At 43.6% G+C, this 24,152-nt stretch overlaps 1 protein-coding gene across 2 annotated transcripts in view; it reads left to right on the top strand.

Annotated features, from left to right (window-relative positions):
• The window catches only part of LOC308398145 (multiple epidermal growth factor-like domains protein 11), a 252,798-nt gene that overhangs the window by 1,056 nt on the left and 227,590 nt on the right, over nt 1-24,152 (top strand). The window lies entirely within an intron of this gene.

Raw genomic sequence — 24,152 nt, 5'->3', positions numbered from 1 at the left:
ATGAGGCTGGCTTCCCCCAAAAGTTAGTTTCATAACTCATTTTTGAGCGGTCCTGCTGTCCCGTCCCTGTACGGTTTGGCCCTGTTTACCGCAAGTCGGCTCTTTGTTAATCTCCCCACTTTTCTGTTCAGTTTACAAGCGCCACGGCTAAACTTAACATCGCCTAACAGAAACACAGTCGACTCTTTTACACGTGGATGTAGTTCACAAATTAAGCAGCTGATTGATCAATTACTGAACCATTGCAGTCAGCTCCTGTTGGTGTTAAAAGGGTGTGACTGTGCACTGAGACGGTCCTCAGCAGTCCGTGTTTCATTAATTGGGCAACAGAATGATTATTGCTGTTGTTGTACATCCACCGAATCCGCCTGAGGAGTGAAAGCACGCAAAGTTTAACGAGCTTGCAGCGCTAGATGGCGATCTTGAGCAAGACACATAAACCTGGAGGTGTTCCACGAGGCTTTGTGTGTGCGGAGGTTGCGTGTCTTTGAACGTTACATCCACTGGTTGAAAGAAATAGAATATTTGCATTCGGTGACGATGTAAAGTTCAAAGTCAGTAGAGAGAGAGATATATCAATTTAGAGCCTCACAAAGAACATGCAAGTTCTTAAGAGAGACGCTTTTCAATTTCTGTTTTGTGTTCTCCTTTCAAGTTGTTAACATTTATTGCGCAGCTGTAGTGCTATGCAATATGTCACGGTTGGCATTTGTCACAAACATGCCCTTGCAATAATAGTAATGCAGCTTTTGACGACTCCCGGGCTCTTACTTTAATTAAATGAGTTTTACTTTTTAAGATGAGGCTGTGTGGGTGGCATCGACAGTTCAAGACCATAAGTCCTCAGAACCATGTGCAGGTCAGGGCTGCACCACTAGCACTGCTTTGGCAAGATGATAAGGTTGTAAGAAATCCAAAATGCATTTATCTGAGAAAAACAAAGTAAACGAGAGCGATGTCAGGTGGCTGCAGTCTCACTTAGGAATAGACCTCAGTGTCAGGAGCTTGTCAGGCTTGTGAGTTGCATCAGTGTTTGACAGAAAGGAGAGAGCAGTGTGATGTGCAGATATAGTCCCAGTTGTCTTCGGGCTAGATAATGTTCTGAAATTTGCGATTTAAGTGATCAATTCACGCAACGCTGAATTTAAAAAGAAATAACAAAAAGTTAAGAGAAAAAAAATTAATATAAGAAAAAATATATGAGCAAAGAGAGAACAGGTTCTTATTATATCAAACACCTGTCAATTCACATTGCCAAGAGAAAAAGTGCACATTAAATAAACAATGATAAAAAAAATCTCATGATTTCTGTTAGATTCAAATAAAACACACAAATGAAAAAAAGCCCAGAGGTCTTGTTTTTCTTTTCATGGATTACATTTTTCCAGTGCAAAGCTTGACAAAATTCATTTATCAAGTTCCCCCTCCCTCAAACAAAAAGAAAATAATTCCTGTTTGTTGCTCATCAAGCAGAAATCTATTCACTTCACTCGAATTCAGTTTCAGTGCCAAATCAGAAGGCGCTTTACATTGTATGATGATATATTTTAACTTGGCAGATGTAACACATTTTTCCACATTAACTAAAACTTGCAGCTATGTAGTAACAGTACATACGGATTTCCTCTGATTTCAGTTTCCAAATTCTGAATATTGACTTGTAAATAATAGAATGTGAAAAAAGGGGGTGGGAATAGAAAAAGTGTAAACTTCATCCCAATCCTCTTCGAGCACGAACCTTGTGTAGATATAGATATTTTCATATTATCTATCTATCTATCTATCTATCTATCTATCTATCTATCTATCTATCTATCTATCTATCTATCTATCTATCTATCTATCTATCTATCTATCTATCTATCTATCTATCTATCTATCTATCGCAGTCATCATATAATATGAACTCTGATGTGCTTTTACAAAACATCTAATTTTTTCTGTTTAGATCAAAGATTATTCTAAATTTCAAATAATGTGATGTACTTTAGTTTGAAGGCTGTTGTGGGTTCATTATTTTATAGCTTTTCTCAAATCATAGCAAAACCACGTTCAACAACTGGATCACTATTCTGCTTTTCTGTCTGAGTATAAATACTTTGGAAGAGATGGTTCAAAGCCAAGCCTGTTTTAAGTAGAGCCAAAGCATTACAGTGGTATTTACTGTACTATGAACAAGTATTTCCCCCTTCCTTATCTCTTTTGGCATTTTTTTTATATTTGTCATACCTAAATGTTTCACAACATCAAAGAAATGTTATTACTAAACAAAGATAACCCAAGTAAAAAATAAAGTGCAGATTCTGAATTGTGTTTTAATTTATTAAGGGAAAAAAAAGCTATCCAAACCTACCTGATCTTATGTGTAAATGTATTGGAAGTAAGTTTTGGAACGCTGAGCTCACTTTCACCAGTAACACCCACACCCGATTATTGCCACACCAGCTGAATCAAGAAATCACTTGAAACCTGTCTGACAAAGTGAAGTCGGCTAAAAGGTTGCTAAAAGCATCTCGTGCTACAATCTGAAGAATCGACTAAGAAAGAAAGTCACTGACTATGATGAGAGCCATCATCCAGAAATTTAGAAATCTTGGAGCAGTGGGAACCTTGCCAGGAGTTGCTGGTCTACCATGACTACTCTGTGATAGACAACTCATCCAGGAGATTACAAAAGAACACAACAACAGAAAGATGACTGCTTCGGCTGTATTAATAGGAGTCACTGATTGAGAATCTGTTCTTCAGCTCATACCAAACAACACTTTGACTACTCCATAGGCCGCATCTTAATAGTCCCTCAGCACTGCTGCACTTGTGATTTAGTCCATAATTCCAGTGTTTAAAGAATAACAGGCTGTTGAGGGTACCGAAGTGTGTCGCCAGTAGAAAATAGTTCCTGTAGGCCAGATACCCTCCCATGCATACAAACCAAATAGTCCGCTGTGCCTTGCAATCACAATCACAGCCATTAAATACCTGAGTTGGTACAGAGTATACAGCAGGAAAATCAGAGGAAGCAGAGTGCTGTTCCTCTGGACAAGTGGAAGATTTTTTTTTTCTTGCCCCTAAAATTCAATGATGTGTGTGCATCGTGTTGAAAGTACTGTTTGTCAGTCTACTAGCACATTAAACCAGACTTTCCATTTCCATTCCTATTTTGGCACAAAATGCTTTTTATATTCATGCTCATTTTGAGAAAGGGAGAAAATACATTTACATCATCTAGCACGTCAAGCAATGTTTGAAAAAGATAAACGGTTTGGGCAGGAAGAAAGTTCAAGTTTATGCACAAATGTCAAATTCAAAAGCTAGGCAGTGTTGTCCGTTTCTTTCATGCCAGCAAAAAGCCAGTTTCCTGTTACTTTATTTTGTATACTAACATTATTAGTATGACCAGATAAATCAGCGAGATTATTGGTGGGATGCTGCCATGTCCCTGAATTACTGTTGTGTATTTACTAGGTAATAAATTTGGCAGCAGGAGGCTGTTAAATGCTGACTTTCACCTAAGAGCTGCTGGTGGTTGGCATCTGATGTGATCTCTCCATCTTACTGTGGACAGACCATGATACTGTGCTGCAGCAGCTGATTTTCCAGTTTGCTGACCCCTTTCTCTAGGGAATCCTACATATTCTGTCAGATCAATACATGTAATCAGTGCTGATAAATGGGAGAACGCTAGCTGTTGTTCCTCAAGGACATGTCATATTGGACTTCCAGCTCTTGTGGCCTGAGCTTCTTATGCTGGTTATTAGAAAAAAGATGCAGGAAAATGTAATAGCAAGTAGTGTTATATATGGTATTAGAATAACTGGTTGATTGCTAAAAGGTTTGTGTGTGGGTGTAGGGGGACGCTATGAATTATGGAGAGAATTTGTCTAAGAGTTTGAGCTCTGTTCTCTCAGGATGAGGCAACGGCAAAACATCAGCCATGCAATTCAAATAGCTCATAAGGTGGAGGTAAAAAGGAGAGACCATTAAGGCCAGCAGCCCATCGGCTCTCAGCGTCCTATTCATCGTGCAACAAAGGCCGAGCAAGCAGGAAGAAAAGCAACATGAAACATTTTTAAGTGGTTCTGCCTAGTGGGCACTTTAGAGTGGACAGGAGGGAGGGCGATGAGGCTGGCCATTACAAAGCATCATGAATTCTGTCCTTAGGGCAAATGCACGAGTAACACATTATAGACAAAACAGATGGAGGGCTCCCACGTGAAGGGAGAGAAAGAGAGCAGCGTCGTACGAGTGCAGGACAGGATAGGTCGCTAAGGTTTCAGGGGTTGCTGTGACCTGGCAAATTGACACATGCTTTGAAAAATGGAACCAGTGTGTAGTTTGTGTTAGCTGAGGGCATGCAAAGGCTTTCTTGGAGAGGAGGCTCTTTTCACCAGCTTGTGATGGAAGCCACGATAGATACAGCGCATCCCAAAAGTTTCCACAGTGCTTCACTTGTTCCAAATTTTAGTCGTGGTTTTGATTAGAACCATTCTGGTTTTGATTCAGATTCCTCATTCCTCATTCAGTTAAAAGAGCAAGGACAATTCAAATGAAGACAGGGTATGGAATAGCCATGACCAAATGTACCATGTTTCACTCGATAATGTTTGAGTAGTGACACTTTTGATGACTCCTCATGTTTGCAAAGTTTACACTGCCATCTCATCACCTGTGACCTAAAAAATTGTGAGAAAATATGTCTCACAGTATGAAGATGACAGAATGGTGTATAACCATATTTACACAGTTTTTGTATGATTAACTGATTGAATAACCAATACTCACTACCAATTCAGGTGGAGGATACAACCTACAAATAAGTCAACATGGAACAAAGTACAATACTTAACCACATTGAAATAATCTGAATCACATCACCATGCTGTATAAATAAAAAGATAGTATGGTGACACTAGATGACAGGCCATGAACACATCAATATATTTACCGAACTGAAAAATTCTCAAAATTTAGATTTGGCATTTGTATGACCCACCACAAAACCAGTATAAATATTTAGGTGGTATCACCATCCACTACTCAGCTTGTATAAAACAATATCATATCATTCCAAAATTTAACACATCAAGTCCTCTGAGTAAAATTACCTGCTTTACTTTGTAGTTGATGCAGATTTTTTTCTCCTGGTGGTGAAGATGGTGCTGAAAAAATACAAATCAAAACTTTATCATTACAAAACATGTCACTGAGTAATCTGCCATAACATCAATCTCTTATAAGAAATTTTAGCTTGGATTGAAATAAACATTTATTTATGTAAATTGGGAGTAACTATACTGGAAATGATGGTACTTTTGGCTTGACCCAAAGGACCAAAGCTTTTTTTTTTTCATTATTTTCTGGGATCTGAAAGGAAGTAGGGCCCAGAGTCTAAATTTACTTAAGGCCCCATAGTACTTTGGACCGGCCCTGGATGAGGTAATCTGCTGACCCGGGCGGTCCTCTCAGCGTTCTCTCAAAAACTGGCCCTGTTCGGGACAAAGCTGAAAGCAGCGTCTTATATGCTCTGAAAGACCCCACATAGAACAAGAAAGCCTAAGCAGCATGGTTGCTGCTATGAACTGTTCCACGGGCAGATCTTCTTAGTTACCAAAGCCATTGATGACGTCTGTTCATCTCCTGAACAACCTGACAGAGTGAGTCAGGCCGCGTGACTACCGCAGCTCCCGCACCGCGACTCAACAGGGCCATTTTCTAGAAATGTCTGAGCACACCTGCTTTCACGTGGTTCCTAAAATGCCCCCGATTAAACGGTCAGGTCGCTGGTACCGGGACATTCCGGTCAACTTACCAGGAACACAGATAGCGACTCAGAACGTAAAAGGATAAAAGGGCGCGGTTTCCCGCCGCCTTGACTGGAAGACGGGTTGCAAACTTAAATTAACGTGCACAAACACGCTGCGAAAAGTGAGCCACCATGACAAACGCTTTCTTCAGAACATGTTATAAAAGAACGGTGTGGATAAAGACAGCTAATGTAAGAATTGGTCACTTACCTGAAAACGTTACCAAGTCTGCAGTGGATGTGTGTCTGTCTCGTTCAACGTGCAGAAAATCTCCCATGAGGCCATGCTCCTCGCGCGCGGTACATGCCAAAGGTCATTAGTCTTACTCAAAGTTTTAAGTTAGTATTGGGGGACAAAATTATGTTGATTTTGAACCATTAATAATTAAAGTTAAAGACAATGATAAGTATGAATACCAGTGTCTCAGTTATTTTGAGTACTTTCTATGAGATATATTGAGTAGATTTAAATAATGCACCCTGTGTTTCAAATACAGAATTTTTTCTTTTAAATAAACTTGAACAAAAGAGCTCAGTTCAACTCAAAAACTGGTGTTGAACATTTAAGCATTCTTTTCAGTATTTTCAACTCAAGATAACACTTTTGTGATTTTCAAAGATTTAATCAAGGTCATCTAACTTAGAATTATAATGATATTTACTAAGCCCCTGAATAATTTTTTAGGGTGAATGTTGATATGCACACCTTTTCATAATGAAAGCCACTTTTGAACGTGTTGCTCCTCCTTTGGCCTGGATGACTTTGATCAGCCGTCTAACCGAGCCATGAAAGTGTGCTGGAAGAAAAAATCATCTGAACAAAAAAAATATTTTAAAATACATTTACTGGTTACAAAGAAATTCATTTAAAAATGGTAAATGGCCTGTAATTGTATAGCGCTTTACTTGGTCCTAAGGACCCCAAAGCACTTTACACAACCAGTCATCCACACATTCACACACTGGTGATGGCAGCTACATTGTAGCCACAGCCACCCTGGGGCGCACTGACAGAGGCGAGGCTGCCGGACACTGACGCCACCGGGCCCTCTGACCACCACCAGTAGGCAACGGGTGAAGTGTCTTGCCCAAGGACACAACGACCGAGACTGTCCAAGCCGGGGCTCAAACCGGCAACCTTCCGATTACAAGGCGAACGCCCAACTCTTGAGCCACAATCAGTAAATACTCACCAATCATTCACAAAAATGAAAAAACATTGACATTTAACTTCAATCTGCATTACTACCTCTTCCTGTTGGAACAGTGCAGACCACCTTAAAATCCTCTATGCCAGGTTCTTCATTCACCACCTCCTGACGCCTGTAGGCAAATGTACGAGCCATTTTTGTCTCCAGTGTCATTGTTTCTCCTTTTGATTGCTGTCAGCAGTTCAAGTCTCCTTTTCCATTCCTTCTTGTGTTTCTCCCAAAGGAAAGGATGGATAAAAGTTTGCTTCAGCTCTTCTTGTCTGTGAAGGTTCTCAGTCATCCAGGTCATCGTAGTCAAAGGAGCTTGCAAAGAAAAGCGTCTGGACTTCTTTAAGTTGCTTGAAGACGTTTCACCTCTCATCCGAGAAGCTTCTTCAGTTCTAAGGTCAAATGGTGGAGAGTCCCAGATATAAACCTAGTGGGAGTTTCCCCCCACAGAGGGACAAAAGGACCCCTGATGATCCTCTAATCCCCTGAGCCAAGGTGTGAAACTGGGTGTGGGTCCCCCAGTTTCACACCTTGGCTCAGGCGATTAGAGGATCATCAGGGGGTCCTTTTGTCCCTCTGTGGGGGGTCACTCCCACTAGGTTTATATCTGGGACTCTCCACCATTTGACCTTAGAACTGAAGAAGCTTCTCGGATGAGAGGTGAAACGTCTTCAAGCAACTTAAAGAAGTCCAGACGCTTTTCTTTGCAAGCTCCTTTGACTCAGCTCTTCTTGGTTTCTTTATTTTTGCTGCAGGAAAAACAGAAGCTCTAGCTTTGGATTTAACCGAGTTCACAGACTCTGGACATCCCTGTGATTTCAGCAGTCCTGTAGTTTCCCATTTTGTACTTCAGCCTCTGTTTCCACGCAGTCTAATTGTTTTTTTTTACTAATCCCAGACTTAAATGCATTACAAGTGTCAGAATTTTTTCTGTATTTATCACTTTTGTGTTTTCATAAATATTTGTTTTATAAGCACAGTCCTTGAATACACATGTGACAGTTTCCTTATTCTTCAGATGTTGAAATATATGTTGAAAGAAATTCTCTCTCATTGGAAAGTTGATTATAATCACAAAGGGAGCATGTGACTCTGGTTAGGCCTTTGGTAACTGGTTGTTGGATTGGATGATTTCTTGATAAATGGCTCAGTAAGACATTCCAGGTCTTGAATCAAGATGCACAACTTAAAGTGCATGGATACGAATGGCCCCGTCCATTATGTCTGTGATTTAGTTTGTTCTGCTCGAGCAATTCAGATCTCCCGGAAAACCTCTTGCAGTCTGTGTATCTCCACATGAAGTGCAACACTAGGAGGATAAGAGAGGGACTTTGTTACCTGTATGTTGATGAATTTGAACGCATCCTGGGAAAAATACAATCATGAAACAAATACAGAGAATACTGTGACAACCCTAGAACCATGAAACATTTAAGACGTGTGTCTTCAGGCTTGTTTATATATATAGCTTCAGAATGCATTTTTACCACAACTATTTCATTATTTAATACCCTAGTCAAAAGTTTTATGCTCGGTAATTTTAAAAAAAGCTATCAGAATGACTAATTTTAAATCAATGTCTTATATTATTCCTATTGCAGGTGATTGTTTTACATATGTGCACTCATTTGATGGTCAGAAAGGACCATAAAATGAGATTTAGGAGGTAAAACAAACACTCATTGGACATTAATCCATTCCCCACCACATAATCTGAGGTTAGGTTGCGAGGACAGCAGGCTAAGCAGAGAGGCCTGTACTTCCCTCTTGCCAGCCACCTCCCTACCTGGAGGAATCCTGAAGAGTTCCCAGGCGTGGCCTCAATTTGCATTTTAAAAATTTCTTTCTAAATTATTGGTAGATAAGCCTCACAATGTTACGCTATTCCTTTATAAAGCAAACATGGCTCACCTTAGATTGTTTGATGAAGAGAAGGGAAGAGAGGGGGAGGGTACATATCCATATTTTTATATCTATGTATCAAAACAAAGCTGACACTTGTGAGACTTCGTCAGAGGTGTGAGCATCACAGCAGATGCCGTTTTGCTAAAGTAACTGAGCATGAAACAGAGAAAAACATGAAGGAGATTTTCCTGGCCTGGCTTTTTATAGTAGATGATCCATGAATCAACACATGAACATTACCTGATGCTGCCGAAGCGAAGCAGAGCAAAATTACAGAGGTTTCGAACGATCTGCGCTGTGTTTACGTCTTTGTGTGGAATCCACTTACCTGCTCTCATTTGCTGTTTTAGCTGTTGGGCGGTTGTTGAAATAGTTTTGTGAGCTTTAACCTGAGATTCTGTTGTTTCTGGCAAAATACCTTTATATTTAAAGATCAATCCGGGATTTAATGAATCAATATCGTATTATTCAAACTACAATTGATTAGAATTGGGAAATCCAGTCTTTTTTTTAAACCCACCCCTACTGAGCTACTAGTTGTCAGCCTAGATGCTGGGTATCGAAGTTTCCAGAGTTCCCACATCCGATGTGACTCCCTCCGCTGGGGTTACTTCCAACAGCACCCGGTTCTTATCTCGTGTCCACTTATGTCTTCTTGTTCCAGTAGCCCACTCCTCATCAGAGTGTCCTGGTTCCTCAACACCTGACGCGGACCTTGTTAATCTGGATGTTAAGATCATGACAATAGTAGCTCTGAAAGCAGGAGTAACTTTAAAAATCGAACCATTTCTAAATTGTGTTTCAGCTCATTTCACTAAATATATTTGTTAGTAAATACGTTGTTGCGTAGTTGTTGTGTTTGAGGTGTCTGGAGCTTAATGGCTGGATCATGAACCATAATGATCTCAGTTCAGATCTGCCATTATAGCCTGTTTTGTGGCTTTTCTTTATCTCTGCTCCCCAATGTCTTTTTAAATTTTTTTTTAATTATCCAGTGAAAGCATCATGCGTTCTGCTTTATGTAGATGATAGTTGATCATTAGCCGGGGTCACTTTGGACAGCACTCTAAAAAGAGCATCTCCTTAATTTACATTTAAATCATGTAATGCAGTTTTCATGAAGAATTTCTCAACACAGTAGTTGCCATTAATGAATAAAGGAACGTACCGATTACTATGTGCTGTGGTGCTTTGAAAGCACCTTGATATTATTTATAAAGTGAATATCTGACAGAACTTTGTTGATATATTTGCTTTCTTTTGCTTTAATGTTAGCAGCAGGGCTGCCAAAACATACTAATTATGACTGACAATCTTCAGAGGTTTAAAATGCTTGTGGGTCTGCAAACATAGATGTGCAATCATTTAATAAGGATGGTGATAACGTCCTGGCAGCATTAAAGGGTTTGCTTAGATTAAGTTACAGATTAATGGTTTTCTTTGAACGTAAGATCTAATTTGTGCAATTAGCTTGTTGTACTTTTGAAAAGAAGATTGTAATACTACGAAACCATAAACATTTTATATTATAAATATATTATATAACATATAAACTTGCTTTTATTAAAACCTGAAAATAGTAGTCATGTGTCTGTTAGGTCATCAGGAATCGACAGGATTTACAGTTCCTGTCACCAAAGCAGAGCCTCCTCCATTCCCCATAAAGGACAATGTTAAAACAGCTCCCAAATTTCAGCTGAAAACCAAAGTGGCAGGCTGTCATTACACTGTCACCACGTCCATATAATAAACTCTGTTAACATGAAAGTTGAGTATTTTGGGGACTGGAAGTTGCCGTTGTTCACGGTGAAAGATTTTTTTCGATATGACTTATGGATTCACATTGAGCTTCTTTCAGGTCTTTTTCTCTCGTACTGCATTTATCTGAGCACTTTTTTCCCCCGGTTCCGGGTCGCTAACTTTAGTCTTTAATCCTAACTTTAATGCTCTTTTCGTTGTTGTATTTCGCCGTCTACTCGGTATACAGTGGGGCAAAAAAGTATTTAGTCAGCCACCGATTGTGCAAGTTCCCCCACCTAAAATGATGACAGAGGTCAGTAATTTGCACCAGAGGTACACTTCAACTGTGAGAGACAGAATGTGAAAAAAAAATCCATGAATCCACATGGTAGGATTTGTAAAGAATTTATTGGTAAATCAGGGTGGAAAATAAGTATTTGGTCAATAACAAAAATACAACTCAATACTTTGTAACATAACCTTTGTTGGCAATAACAGAGGTCAAACGTTTACTATAGGTCTTTACCAGGTTTGCACACACAGTAGCTGGTATTTTGGCCCATTCCTCCATGCAGATCTTCTCGAGAGCAGTGATGTTTTGGGGCTGTCGCCGAGCAACACGGACTTTCAACTCCCGCCACAGATTTTCTATGGGGTTGAGGTCTGGAGACTGGCTAGGCCACTCCAGGACTTTCAAATGCTTCTTACGGAGCCACTCCTTTGTTGCCCGGGCGGTGTGTTTTGGATCATTGTCATGTTGGAAGACCCAGCCTCGTTTCATCTTCAAAGTTCTCACTGATGGAAGGAGGTTTTGGCTCAAAATCTCACAATACATGGCCCCATTCATTCTGTCCTTAACACGGATCAGTCGTCCTGTCCCCTTGGCAGAAAAACAGCCCCATAGCATGATGTTTCCACCCCCATGCTTCACAGTAGGTATGGTGTTCTTGGGATGCAACTCAGTATTCTTCTTCCTCCAAACACGACGAGTTGAGTTTATACCAAAAAGTTCTACTTTGGTTTCATCTGACCACATGACATTCTCCCAATCCTCTGCTGTATCATCCATGTGCTCTCTGGCAAACTTCAGACGGGCCTGGACATGCACTGGCTTCAGCAGCGGAACACGTCTGGCACTGCGGGATTTGATTCCCTGCCGTTGTAGTGTGTTACTGATGGTGACCTTTGTTACTTTGGTCCCAGCTCTCTGCAGGTCATTCACCAGGTCCCCCCGTGTGGTTCTGGGATCTTTGCTCACCGTTCTCATGATCATTTTGACCCCACGGGATGAGATCTTGCGTGGAGCCCCAGATCGAGGGAGATTATCAGTGGTCTTGTATGTCTTCCATTTTCTGATGATTGCTCCCACAGTTGATTTTTTCACACCAAGCTGCTTGCCTATTGTAGATTCACTCTTCCCAGTCTGGTGCAGGTCTACAATACTTTTCCTGGTGTCCTTCAAAAGCTCTTTGGTCTTGGCCATGGCGGAGTTTGGAGTCTGACTGTTTGAGGCTGTGGACAGGTGTCTTTTATACAGATGATGAGTTCAAACAGGTGCCATTCATACAGGTAACGAGTGGGGGACAGAAAAGCTTCTTACAGAAGACGTTACAGGTCTGTGAGAGCCAGAGATTTTCCTTGTTTGAGGTGACCAAATACTTATTTTCCACCCTAATTTACAAATAAATTCTTTATAAATCCTACCATGTGGATTCATGGATTTTTTTTTCACATTCTGTCTCTCACAGTTGAAGTGTACCTCTGGTGCAAATTACTGACCTCTGTCATCATTTTAAGTGGGGGAACTTGCACAATCGGTGGCTGACTAAATACTTTTTTGCCCCACTGTATTTGTATTCTTTTCTTTTTCCTCATTTTTGTGACTTTTCGGACTTGTTTTCAACACTCGACATGACCCCAAGGCTCACCTACACCAGGGACTCCCTCATCCAGCTGCGGCCACAGCAGCAGCCCAGCCTCCGGCTTTTCCGCTCCGACACGGAAATCAAAAAAACTCACAATAACAAGGTAACCAGGAGGGGATTAAAGAAGAGTGGGGTGAGAGCCAGAGTAAAGAGGGAGACACACAAACAACGAGCGCTCCCATCCATTTTCCTCGCTAATGTGCGGTCTCTCCGCTCCAAGCTGGACCAGCTGCAAGCCTGCGTCAATCACCTGCATGAGTACAGAACTGCCGCCGTTCTGGCATTCACGGAATCGTGGTTAAACAACAGCGACGACGACAGCGCGCTGCACATTGATGGCTTTTCACCACCTCTTCGTCTGGACAGAGACTGCGAACGCACCGGGAAGCAACATGGCGGCGGCGTGTGTCTGTATGTAAACAACAGCTGGTGCTCTACAGTCACTGTGAGGCTGTGCACGACAGACATCGAGCTCCTGGCTGTTTCCCTGCGCCCCTACTACCTCCCCAGAGATTTCCCACAGCTTTTCATCATCTTGGTTTACATCCGTTCAAAGCCACTGACTGGGACAGCCTTCTGTCTCCTTCTGATGACATTGACGAACAAGTCAACACGGTGACATCATACATCTCCTTCTGTGTTGACAACATTATCGCCTCAAAAGCAGTCTCCATCTACCCCAACAACAAACCCTGCATCACCAAGGAACTCAAGGAAATCCTTAATAAAAAAAAGAGGATTTTCTTCACCGGCTCTGCTCTGGACAAAAAGGAGGTCAACAGGGAGGTGAAGAGGGCCATAAAAACTGCTAAACTGGAGTATACCACAGGGGACCTCCACTCAGCCTGGCAGGGCCTCAAAACCATGGCCTCTGTGAATACTGCGGTCACCACCCCCAGAACCATCCAGGTGGAGGGCAGCAACCCCTCCTCCCTCCCTGACGACCTCAACGCGTTCTACACCAGGTTTGAGACGGACAACATGGCCCAGCTTGAGGAGTCCAGATTCTCACCGAAACCTGGCAGCTCTGCACTCACCTTCAGGACGGAGAACGTGCTGAGAGCCCTCAGGAGGACCAGGGAGAGGAGCTCACCCGGCCTTGACAACATCAGCAGTCGAGTTCTGAGGCCCTGTGCAGGGCAACTAGGAAGTGTGTTCCGACTCTATTTCAACACTCAATCGACAGTCACACCGTCCCCCAGCTGTGGAAACACTCCACAGTTATCCCCATCCCCAAAAGAAACAACACAAAGTCTCTGAATGTGTTAGGTGCGGCTGTGTGCAGACAGGAAAAGGACCCAAGGTGCAGACTCCAGAGACAGATGTAAACTCAAAAACCGTTTTAATGTTAAACTCAAATATAACATAACTGGAAACGATCAAAAAATAAACTAATACCGGAGGACAGACAGAACACACAGCTTGGTAAACGGTAGATCGCGACACAGACACAGAGAAACACTGGGCTTAAATACACAGAGGGAGCAATCAGGGAATGAGTAACAGGAGGGAAACACAGCTGGGGCAAATCAGAACTGACGAGACCAAAGAAGCGTAAACTGAACACACTGAGAAAAGACGGAGACCTTCAAAGTAAAACAGGAAACACATAACACAGACTGAACAAAGACACAGACTCACATGCAGGCACTACAAAGGGAACAGAGATGTGGGAACAGGGCAGACACAAACACTGACTGAACACGGGGATATAGGAACTTAAGATACACATAGACGCGAACTAGACAAGGGGATGCAGGTGATAGGGGAGACAGAGCAACTAAAGAAGACAGAGACCTAAGCCATAAGACAGAACTCAAAGAAACCAAAAACTAGACAGTATAAATAATATCATAAACTCAAAAACCCTGGGTCGACGACCCAGGCATCCTAACAGAATGATCTTCGTCCTGTGGCCCTCACCTCCCTGGTGATGAAGGCCATGGAGAAGATCATAAAACAGTACATCGTAAGAGCAACTGACCCCCTGATGGACCCACTCCAGTGTGCTTACCGTGCACGCAGACGTGTCGATGATGCAAAAATCTTCATCTTGGACTCCATCTACAAACATCTGGAGCTCCCTGACTGCTCCACCAGACTTCTGTTTGCTGATTTCTCTCTTTTTTTTTTTTTTTTTTTTTTTTTTTTTTAAATGACATCAGAAACAGCAGTATGCGACATTACGTGATGGCAGAGCTTCAGTTCATCCTTTGTCATTTTTTTTTTTTTTTTTTTTTAATAAATAGGACAGGGGGAATGAATGAGAGAGAGAGGGGGAGAGAAAGAAAGAAAACCAAAGGGGAGAAGAGACGGTGAGAAGGGGGGGGAAGAGAGAGAAAAAAAAAAAAAACTCCTGGGTCACCTGTATGGAGAAAAAAAAAAAAACAACAAACAAACAAAAACAAACAAACAAAAACAAACAGAGGAGACAGCAAACAACAAAGAGCAACATAATAATAGAGAAAACAAAGCACCATCACAATAAACTAGCTAGTCATAGATATCAGTATTTACTAAGTAATAAACGATATTGTGCAGCACGCAAGATAGACAGCGCACAGTGTGCTTTGAGGCAGCAGCCAAGAAAGCTTTAGTCCGCGTCTGTGAATACCCATGTGTGCATACCTGTGTGGATCAGCATGCTTGCATTCCAAAGGTTTCTCCATGTAACGATCTGCTAGGGAGTGTGGGGGGGGCCACAGCCCCGTCCTCCAGGGTGTGAAGCAGGTATGGTTTGCTGATTTCTCACCAGCGTTCAACACTCTGCAGCCTCATATCCCGGCCTCTAAACTTTCCACCCAATTTCACCTGATGATCAGCCTGTGGATATTGGACTTTTTGGCCAACAGGATTCAGAAAGTTCGGGTCAACAACTCTCTCTCCGGTCTCTGTTCCACCTCCACTGGCTCCCCCCAGGGCTGTGTGCTCTCCCCCCTGCTCTTCATCCTCTACACCAATGACTGCAGATCCACACAGCCTAACTGTCACCTGGTGAAATATGCTGACGACACAGTTCTCCTGTCACTGCTGTCAGGCCCCTCACAACATCACGGGCCCGCTCTGCAGGAGTTTGTAGAGTGGTGTGACAGCTCCAAACTTGAACTGAACGTGAGCAAAACCAAAGAGATGGTGGTGACCTTCTCCAGTAGGCAGAGAGATCTGGCTGCTTCAGTCACCACCACCATCCACGGGAAGCCAGTGGAGATAGTTGAGGAGTACAAATACCTGGGAACCATCTTTGACAACCTCCTGCAATTCTCTGCCAACACTGAGGAGGTTCTCAGGAGGTGCCACCAACGGCTATACCTCCTTAGGAAACTCAACTCCTTTGGAGTCAGCACAGCCATCATGATGACTTTTTACTACGCCTTCCTGGAAAGCATCATGACCTTCTCCATCACCTGCACACTGCATCAGTGTGCTCTAAAATCATCGGCCTGCCTGTCAGAACTCTGGCACAGGTTTTCAGCCAACAGGCCCTCAGACAGGCAGCCGAAATCATCAACGACCCCTCTCACATTCTTCACTGCTGCATTTCCTGCAGGACTGACAGGAGGAGCGCCACCTTTGTCCCCAAAACCACTCTGCTTTTTAACTCCAGCCGATAAGAACATTTCCCACACCAGAATCACTCTTCTCTTCTTATACCACCGACACTTTATTCACCTTTCAGTCACTTTAATTTTAAAACTGTAATTTTAAAACTGTATATTCTGTGTATTTATTATCTCACTCTCATTGCCTGTTCTTATTGTCCTTATCTTCAACGTTATGCTGCTCTGTTGTTTGTTAATTGCCCTTTGGGGATAAATAAAGTCTTCTGATTCATTTTGATGAGCTTCAGCTCCAAGTTTTGCTTTTTTTTTTGTCTAGAAGGAATTTCAGCAAATTAAGTTTAGATACTTATTTTAGGTACTTGGGCTTTATTGAGCACATTTTTAGTTTTTGGTACTCTTGCTTTTTTACATGTAAGCTGGCTGATATTTACGCATATTCAACAAGTTCACTTTTGAATATTTCACATATTTTTAAGCATTTCAGGCAAAATCTTCAAATTTTCACCTTCACATTCACGTTGCATTTTCACTAGGAAATGCTTACTCTAGTTCTTCTTATAATTTAATTTTGTCATGGTTAATGTTATCATTCTCATTCAGTTTTATCACTTTGGGTTTTTCTGTTCCTCTTGCATTTCCTCATATTTAGTCTCTAGTTCCTGTTTTATTTTGATAGTGTTTTACCTCTACTGTTTAGCTTTACTTCCTCCCTTGCCTCATTGTGTCGGTCATCAACGTCTGTATTAGTTTGCCCGCAGCAGTCTGCACTTCCCTCCTTAACTTGTGTGTTTAAGTAGCCTCAGGTTATCAGCGTTCTGTTGATGTGATGTCTGTTGTTTGTTGCTGGTACTTTAATTGTGTGTTTGGTTTTCTTTGGATTTGTTTTACCACCATTGAAGGTGAGCTCTTTGTTTATTCAGTCTGTCTTTAGAGTCTGCATTTGGGTCTTTATCCACCTGCACATAATGATAAAAGCTTCTTGAGGGAACTGTTGTTGTGATTTGGCTCTATATGAATAACATTGAATTGAATAATAGAAATGCACAAATCTGAACATGTCTAAAGACTTAGGTGTTCAGAAATCCACTCCAAAGTAGCTGATGTGCTGGAAACAGCACAGCAAAGGCACAAGATGTATTTTAGCAACAGCAACACACCTGGAGAAATGTCTACAGATTTCTGTATCCGTATTTCTTGACCAAAACAAATAACAGTGATGTTGAAAGCAGCATTGTGTAATGTCTTAGTTTCCTACAGTTTTAATATATTTTTAATTGATTGTTGAAAACAACTGTCTTTAATTTATTAGACAGCAATTGCTTGAAAGAATTATCAGCGCTGCTTACTTTCCATCACATTGCTGTCCTTTGAAACCTCAGCTGCATTTTCTATTCTATTCATTAGGTAGGAAATTAAATTGACCATAACCTTAGCTTAGGAAGGCCTTGTCAAGCTCCGCCACAATCCTGTCAGATGGCTCAGTTTATTCGTCTACATCCAATTACCAAATCTCATACAGAGTGAACTGGTTGATGTGGAAAAAAGAATGCTATCAATATTTTTAAGCCCAAAGACCATATCATCTCTGTTTTCTATGATGCATAATACAAAAATGTAGTTGCTTAGATCGTTCTTTATAAGCAGCTTGTTTCAGGAGAATTTAGTGAAACCATTGTATATGTTTCTTTTGGATGTTTAAAATAAGAATTTCCCTGGGTAACCTTGTCACTGAAGTTTTTATATTTCTTTGAAGTGGGTTATAAGAGTTTATGATCCACAGTTGATGTGTTACCTGCAGTAGATGACTGCAGGCCACACCCCAGATGATTATTAGCACCTACAGTACAATGCACTCAGAACATGTTGACCATATTAGCTGCTGTCAAACTGCTTTTTTCCAAAAACAAAGTGAAGGTATTGCACTATACTGTGTTACTGTGTAAATTTGGTGTTTTATTAGTTTAAAGCATTAAACAACCAATCCTTGTCCACCGTCAAACAAAACTCTTTGCCAAAGTCAAAAGCATTTGTTGCCGTGTGCAATTCTAACATTAACACAGACTTCAAGTTATTATTCTTGTTCAACTAGCACCCTGTCACTTGCATGAACACTATTGATTTATTTTACAGTTCAGGAATTAAAATATCAAAATAGAGAGTAAAAATGCCAACACGTTATCACTAATCAACAATAAACAAAATGTCCATGTTTTTGCAAATTTTATACAAAGAGGTTTTCCTGTTTGGCTTCTAATTTCATTACTTCATCATTTCTGTTCCCCTTTTTCTTGTTCTTGTTCTGTTTGTTCTGTTTTAGGCTTGAACAAGTGTATAAAAGTCAGGTACAATGTCTACTGGACAGGTGATTGTCACCGAGTCACTGAATCCAATGCAGTTGCTGAACTGATCATCAGTGTGTCCACCTCTATAATAGCAGAGGTTTTGTCAGCTTGCTGATCTTAAGCATGCAAATGTTTAATGCAAAAATCTTCCCAAGAGTGGATGTCAGAGCAAATTCTCTCCAAGGTCAGACTGTCTAATGCTCAGACAAATTGCAAAAATCCCAAGAGCTACCTCTCAGAATCTACAGGCCTCAGTTGGCAAGTTAAATATGTCATGACCCTCCCACTCAAGAGAGCCATGGCCTGCTATTATTGACTGGCTGGTGTTTGATTTCAGCCAGGCACCCCTAATACTGCAAGGTCTGGAGCTGTCTCTGTTTGAAAGGTTCTGAATCCTATGAGTATTACCCAGCATATGTGTGAGGGGCTACTAGCCCTGCTATGTAGGGGTAGAAGGGCGCACAGGCTGCCTTGAACGACTAGCGGGTGGTGGGATCTAAGTCCGTACCCCCCTCTAGCGCGATTGACCCGGACACTTACTTCAGTAAGAATGGGGTTAGTTACCTGGCAACAGTAGGCACAAAAGGAGGACTCCAGGCCCGGACCTGCAATGATAGCAGCGCCTGCACACGGAATACTAGCACGGTCCCACTTAACTCCGTCGTCCTGTGCCTAACCAAATAACTCGGGTGCCCCTACTCCAAGGCAACCTGGGTCGGACAAAAGCATTCAACAACGACTTTTTAAACCACGTGGCTCTTTTTATTTATCTGGAGAGCCCTCAAAAAAACCAAACTTGGTTAACAATGTCCACAGGGCCCTGGAGAGCAAAGGGAAAACAGCAAGGAGCCTCCCCAGGACCAAAGAAATGAAAGAAATAAAATGAGGTAAAATAAATCAAAACAGACTGGTGAGACCCAGAGTTGGGAGTCCTCGACTCCACACAACCCACCCTAGTCACAGGAAAAACACTCACAACACAGCAGAACAGTAAAAGTTAACACAGCAAATATTCTGTCTAAAATGGTCGACACAGTCTCATCACATCATTTACAATGTCCGACACACCAAAGGAACATTTTCAGTCTTTACAGTTCACTCCAGTAAATTGTCTCTGGGGTGGGACGGACAGATAGTTCTAGGGGTATGTGTCATTAACCGGAGTTGCAGTCTGTTAGGCTGTCCAGAACTTCCACAGCCGGAATAGAATGTTCATTCTCTGGTCCACATCAAAGCAAGGAAATAAAACACAGAAACTGTACCTTTGCCCCTCCTGAAATGGAGCGTAATGAACCCACGGGTAGGTGAAACTTTTACACACAGCCAGCTGAAGCAGGGTGAACAACCGGAGCGTCGTCTGGGTGGCAGGGTACTCCAAACACCGCCGACATCGGGGCCCAAGATGGCGGTCCCGCGGGCTAACGGAGCTACGGCAGTCCCCAGGCCGTGCGAAGTGAGGCCGCCCAATTCCTCTCCCGGAAACTCGCTGGTCCTTCGGCAGACAGCCAGCCGTGCTGTCTCGCTTTCTAAACGTTCTTGTCGCCAAACTCTACTGGCAACGCCGGGAAACTGAGGCCGATTGGAGGGGAGCGGCCGCTAGCCTTAGCTCTCGATTAGCCCCTCTGCTAGCGCTATCTCCGCCGACACTTCGCCCCGACGTTACACCCGTAAGGCCGCTGTAGCCGGAGTCAGAGTGCATACACGGACGGAAACCCAGCCTAGACTCGCTGCGGTACTGTATACTGTCTCGCTAACCTCCCGTTTATACTTTGTTCGGGTCTCTTCCTGACCGCGGCCCTTTCCTAGCGTCTCTTCTCATCCGGACACGTGTGCTTTTTTTTTTTGCTCCGCTCGTCTTCTCTCCCACTGCGCATGTCCGTCTTCTTCACGCTAGGTCACTCCCTCTTGGCTGCTTCAGGCTGTAAACAACCCCGTGACCGTTTTCTAAGGGTTGTAAATATGTGCCCTCACATTTCCCCCCAGCTAAACCCTGCCACACCAGCGACGACTCAAGCAGTTCATCCCTGTAACAAACACAGAATAACACATATTAACTCACATGTTCAGTAACACTCTATACCATTCACATATGACTCGCATTACATTGCAAATGAGCATAACAGTAATCCATGGCTTCATTTCGTAACATAATCTCTATACCTCGCAGGAGGTACCCCTCGGGTTCGCCTCAAAGGGCGTTCAGACTGCAAAACCTCCCCTCGCCCCTCGTGCACCTCATCACTCGCCTCTGAGGCCCCATCGCTGTCCTCTGGCTCACTTAGGGCCATAACTGGTTGTACCTCCCCCGCTAAATCCGGCTCTAACCCCTGGGCGACATAGTCGCCGATCTCGTCCGCCCCTGGGGCAACGAGAGCGCTCGGGTCCGACTCACATGGGAGTGGTAGAACACAAACCCCCTCCATGAAGTCGGTATCGGACTCCACTTCGGCTGGCAGCCTATTGGCCTGCTTCGGCTGCCATGTCGGCGCTTGAAAGGTGCACAATTTGAGCTGATCCCTATGCACGACCCTCGTCGAGCCACCCTTCTCTGGCTTGACCGTGAACACAGGAATGTCGGGGTGGTTTTGTTTCACCACCAAATAAGGGTTGGGTTCCCACTTGTCCTGGATCTTATTCCTGCCTCTGGGCTTGTGGTTGCGCAACAGCACCCGATCACCAGACTGAAGCAGGGCGCCGCGGGACTTCCGGTCGTAGATCCTCTTCCTCCTCCTAGAGGCCTCCTGAGTAGCCGAGCTTGCTACCTCCACCGCGGTCCTAAGCCTCTCATGGTGGTCCCGGACCCAGTCGTCCAGATTGTCCGCCTCTGATTCCCTCATGTCTTTCCCTCCCAGGAGGTCCAAGGGCATTCTGGCATCCCTCCCGAACAGGAGGTAGAAGGGCGCATAACCCGTGGAGGAGTGCTCACGAGAGTTATAAGCCATAACCAACTCTGGCAAGTATGTTTTCCAATCCCGTTTCTTCTCTGGTGGCAGTGTCCTGAGCATGTCGTGCATGGTCCTATTAAACCTCTCACACTGCGCGTTCCCCTGCGGATGGTAAGGGCTGGTGCGACTCTTGGCAATCCCGTAGGCCCTGCACAGCTCTTTTATCACACTAGCCTCGAAGCTCCTCCCCTGATCGGAGTGCAACCGGGCCGGGCACCCGTAATAGGTAAACCAATGTTTCAGCAAAGCATTTGCTGTCGTCTCAGCAGTTTGGTTTCTGGTGGGGACGGCAACGGTGAACCTGGTGAACATGTCTGTAAGGACAAGGACATTTTCGTAACCCCCACAAGACTTTTCTAGCACCGTATAGTCCATAGCGAGGACCTCCAGGGGTGCGGTGACATTGCTGCAGGTCATGGGGGCCCTGTGGTTGGGGAAGACATCCTTTGCCAATGCGCACCTCCTGCCCTGCCTGATTCCAATGTCGGAAAGTGACTCCAGCTGCACCCTTACCAATAACTTCGCCCGGTCCTTCTACCCCATGTTGCATTACACCAACGGCCCACCGCCCACTTGATTGTAATATTCATGCAATAATAGAAACTTTCTAAAGGAAACAGATGAACGTATGTCACCATGCTGTCATGTTCAGTTTCCCGAAGACTGAAAACTGTAAAGATTTGCCAGCTGGGATTTTTTTGTTTTTTTTTCTTTTCTAAAGCCGCTCTACAATGAGCTTACCTATTTTCATCTCCTTAGGGAAAGCTAAACAACAGATATCTGCAAAAAAGTGTTGCTTTAAGGAGGATTAGTAAATACTGACTTTTTTATTTATTTTTGTCCCCCTTCCACCTCTTGAGCAGGCTCCGTTTCCCAACAGTAGCTTTGTGAATGACATTGCATATTGCACCAAGAAAGTTTAATACATAGATATGTACAGAGTGGAGTGTTATAGAATTGTAAATGTGTAGGTGAGCAGCTCGCATTGTGAGGGGCTACTAGCCCTGCTATGTAGGGGTAGAAGGGCGCACAGGCTGCCTTGAACGACTAGCGGGTGGTGGGATCTAAGTCCGTACCCCCCTCTAGCGCGATTGACCCGGACACTTACTTCAGTAAGAATGGGGTTAGTTACCTGGCAACAGTAGGCACAAAAGGAGGACTCCAGGCCCGGACCTGCAATGATAGCAGCGCCTGCACACGGAATACTAGCACGGTCCCACTTAACTCCGTCGTCCTGTGCCTAACCAAATAACTCGGGTGCCCCTACTCCAAGGCAACCTGGGTCGGACAAAAGCATTCAACAACGACTTTTTAAACCACGTGGCTCTTTTTATTTATCTGGAGAGCCCTCAAAAAAACCAAACTTGGTTAACAATGTCCACAGGGCCCTGGAGAGCAAAGGGAAAACAGCAAGGAGCCTCCCCAGGACCAAAGAAATGAAAGAAATAAAATGAGGTAAAATAAATCAAAACAGACTGGTGAGACCCAGAGTTGGGAGTCCTCGACTCCACACAACCCACCCTAGTCACAGGAAAAACACTCACAACACAGCAGAACAGTAAAAGTTAACACAGCAAATATTCTGTCTAAAATGGTCGACACAGTCTCATCACATCATTTACAATGTCCGACACACCAAAGGAACATTTTCAGTCTTTACAGTTCACTCCAGTAAATTGTCTCTGGGGTGGGACGGACAGATAGTTCTAGGGGTATGTGTCATTAACCGGAGTTGCAGTCTGTTAGGCTGTCCAGAACTTCCACAGCCGGAATAGAATGTTCATTCTCTGGTCCACATCAAAGCAAGGAAATAAAACACAGAAACTGTACCTTTGCCCCTCCTGAAATGGAGCGTAATGAACCCACGGGTAGGTGAAACTTTTACACACAGCCAGCTGAAGCAGGGTGAACAACCGGAGCGTCGTCTGGGTGGCAGGGTACTCCAAACACCGCCGACATCGGGGCCCAAGATGGCGGTCCCGCGGGCTAACGGAGCTACGGCAGTCCCCAGGCCGTGCGAAGTGAGGCCGCCCAATTCCTCTCCCGGAAACTCGCTGGTCCTTCGGCAGACAGCCAGCCGTGCTGTCTCGCTTTCTAAACGTTCTTGTCGCCAAACTCTACTGGCAACGCCGGGAAACTGAGGCCGATTGGAGGGGAGCGGCCGCTAGCCTTAGCTCTCGATTAGCCCCTCTGCTAGCGCTATCTCCGCCGACACTTCGCCCCGACGTTACACCCGTAAGGCCGCTGTAGCCGGAGTCAGAGTGCATACACGGACGGAAACCCAGCCTAGACTCGCTGCGGTACCGTATACTGTCTCGCTAACCTCCCGTTTATACTTTGTTCGGGTCTCTTCCTGACCGCGGCCCTTTCCTAGCGTCTCTTCTCATCCGGACACGTGTGCTTTTTTTTTTTGCTCCGCTCGTCTTCTCTCCCACTGCGCATGTCCGTCTTCTTCACGCTACGTCACTCCCTCTTGGCTGCTTCAGGCTGTAAACAACCCCGTGACCGTTTTCTAAGGGTTGTAAATATGTGCCCTCACATATGCTTTAGCAAAAAGGAAAGTTTTAAGCCTAATCTTGAAAGTAGAGATAGTGTCTGTCTCCTGAATCCAAACTGGAAGCTGGTTCCACAGAAGAGGGGCCTGAAAACTGAAGGCTCCTCCTCCCATTCTACTTTTAAATACTCTAGGAACAACAAGTAGGCCTGCAGAGCGAGAGCGAAGTGCTCTAATAG

The sequence above is a fragment of the Rhamphochromis sp. 'chilingali' genome (genome assembly GCF_963969265.1).
Source record: "Rhamphochromis sp. 'chilingali' genome assembly, chromosome: 6".
Lineage (NCBI taxonomy): Eukaryota > Metazoa > Chordata > Actinopteri > Cichliformes > Cichlidae > Rhamphochromis > Rhamphochromis sp. 'chilingali'.
Note: the sequence above shows the minus strand (reverse complement) of the source record. Positions and strands in the feature narration are given on the sequence as shown.